Source organism: Elephantulus edwardii, unplaced genomic scaffold, assembly GCF_000299155.1.
Source record: "Elephantulus edwardii isolate Elephantulus edwardi_28Jun2011 unplaced genomic scaffold, EleEdw1.0 scaffold00220, whole genome shotgun sequence".
Classification (NCBI taxonomy): domain Eukaryota; kingdom Metazoa; phylum Chordata; class Mammalia; order Macroscelidea; family Macroscelididae; genus Elephantulus; species Elephantulus edwardii.
Window position 1 is genome coordinate 2,434,615 of NW_006399970.1, and position 2,757 is coordinate 2,437,371.

Below are 2,757 nucleotides of genomic sequence, written 5' to 3' on the forward strand. Positions count from 1 at the left end.
ATCTTTGTTTTCTTGATACTGAGTCTCAATCCATACTGAAGACTGCAGTCAGGTTCTCCTCAGTTTCAGCAAGCAGGGTGTGCCATTTGCATAATGATGATTGTTGATGATTCTTCCTCCAATCCTGATGCCACAATTCTTCTCATCGAGCCCAGGCTCCTGGATAATCTGTTCAGCATAAAGATTGAAAAGGTATGAAGGCACAATACAGCCCTGGTGTACACCCTTCCCAATTTTGAACCATGCAGTGTTTCTCTGCTTTTTTCTGATGACGGCCTCCTGGTCCAAATATAGACTTCACGTTAGCACAATCAAGTGTTCTGGGATCCCCATTCTTCTCAGAGTTAGCCACAGTTTGTTATGATCAACACAGTCAAATGCCTTTGTGTAATCAATGAAACAAATATAGACATTCTTCTGGTATTCCTTGCTTTCAGCCAAGATCCATCTAATGTTAGCTATTATATTCTTAGTACCACAACCCCATCTAAACCCAGACTACACTTCTGATAGTTCTCTGTTGATGTGCTGTTCCAGTCATTTTTGGATAATCTTCAGTAGAATCTAGCTTGCATGTGATTTAATGATATTGTTTGATAATTTCCACACTCTGTGGGATCACCTTTCTTTGGAATGGGAACAAATATGGATTTCTTCCAGTCAGTTGGCCAAGTGGTTGTTCTCCAGATTTCTTGGCACAACTTGATGAGCACATCTAGGACAGCATCTATTAGGTGAAATATGTCAATTGGTATACCATCAATTCCTGGGGCCTTATTCTTAGCCAATTCTTTCAAAGTAGTGTGAACTTCTTCTTTCATCACCATAGGCTCTTGTTCATATGTTGTTTCATTAAATTCTTCTGCCCACAAATTCCTTTTGGTATAATGACGCTGTATATTCTTTCCATTTTCTTTTAATACTTGCACGATCACTTAATATTCTGCCCAAAGCATCCTTAAGTATTGCATCTCGAGGCTTGCATTTCCTCTCCAGTTCCTTGAGCTTAAGAAATGCTGGGCAAGGTCGGCCCCTTTGATTTTCTGACTCCAGCTCTTTGCACATTTCATTATAATACTTTACTTTGTCTTATCTAGCAGCCTTTTGAAATCTTCTGTTCATCTCCTTAAAGTCTTGATTTCTTCCTTCTGCTTTGCCCTAATAATTTTTTAAATCAAAGTTCTGTCCTGAAATACGATGTTGTGAAAGATAGAATATTATCCATATGCATACAAGAAAGCAGGAGTGGCATCTAATTCCTAAGCAACATGCCTCTGGAAACTCTATGAACTTTAAGAAATAATGATAGGTATAGAAAGGCTTCAGACCTTTCATTCATAGCATCTCTATGAGTTGTGCTTGACTCAACGGCAATTAACAACAACAGCAACAATATAAGGAAAGTCCACTAATGTGATTATTCAAATATACACTCCTACATCTAGAATCAAAAAGGAAGAAATTGAAAATTTTTATTAAATCTTGCAGTCCAAATTGACAAAATATGAAATTAATATACATTAATGGTAATTGATTGTACTAATGCAAAACCTATACTTGGACCAAGAGGCAGTCATCAGAATAGACAGGGAGACACTGGATGGTTCAAAATCAAGAAAAGGGTACATCAGGGATGTATTTTGTCTCCATACCTTTTCAATCTGTATGCAGAACAGATCATCCGAGATGCTGGGCTGTGTGAGGAGGAATGTGGCATCAGGATTGGTGGAAGAATTATAAACAACCTGTGTTATGTAGATGACACAACACTGCTCGCTGAAACTGAGGAGGACCTGAAGCGCTTGCTGCAGAAGGTCAAGGACTGTAGTCTTCAATATGGATTGAATCTCAATATCAAGAAAACAAAAATTCTCACGCCTGGGCCAATTGACAGCAGGATGGATGAAGAGATTGAGAGAGTTAACCGTTTTCATTTACTTGGTTCCACAGTCAACACTCTTTGTAACAGCAGCCAAAAAATCAGGAGATGAATTGCATTGGGAAAGTCAGCTCTGAAGGACCTCTCAAGAGTACTGAAGTGCAACAACGTCAGGCTGGAGACTAAGGTGCACCTGACACAGGCTATAGTCTTTGCAATTACATGTTATAATCGGAGAGTTGGACAGTGAATAGGGATGATAGAAAGAGAATTGATGTTTTTGAGTTGTGGTGCTGGAGAAGAGTGTTGAAGATACCATGGACTGCTAGGAGAACAAACAGGTTTGTCCAGGAGAGGGTGAAGCCAGAATGTTCCCTGGAGTCAAGGATTCCGAAGCTTTATCTGACATACTTTGGGCATGTTGCAAGGAGGGACTGGTCCTTGGAGAAGGACATCATGTTTGGGAAAGTGGAGAGATGGCACAGGAGAGGAAGACCCTTGATGAGATGGATTGATTCTGTGAGCGAAGTGATGGGAATGAATGTGTTTGAGACAGTGAGGTTGGCACAGGATAGAACGGCATTTAGGGCTCTTGTACACACGGTTGCTATGAGTCGCAAACGACTCGATATCACATAACAACAAACAACAACAATGGTAATTGGTGACTGGAATGCAAAAGTTGGAAACGGTGAAGAAGAAATAGTTGAAAAATATGGGCTTTGGTGACAGAAATGAGGCTGGAAATAGAATGACCATGTTTTGTATTTTCAATGATTTATTCATTGCATTTGACAACAACAGCAACAATACAAGAAAAGCCCACTAATATGATTATTACTCAAATATACACCCCTACATCTAGAATCAAAGAGGAA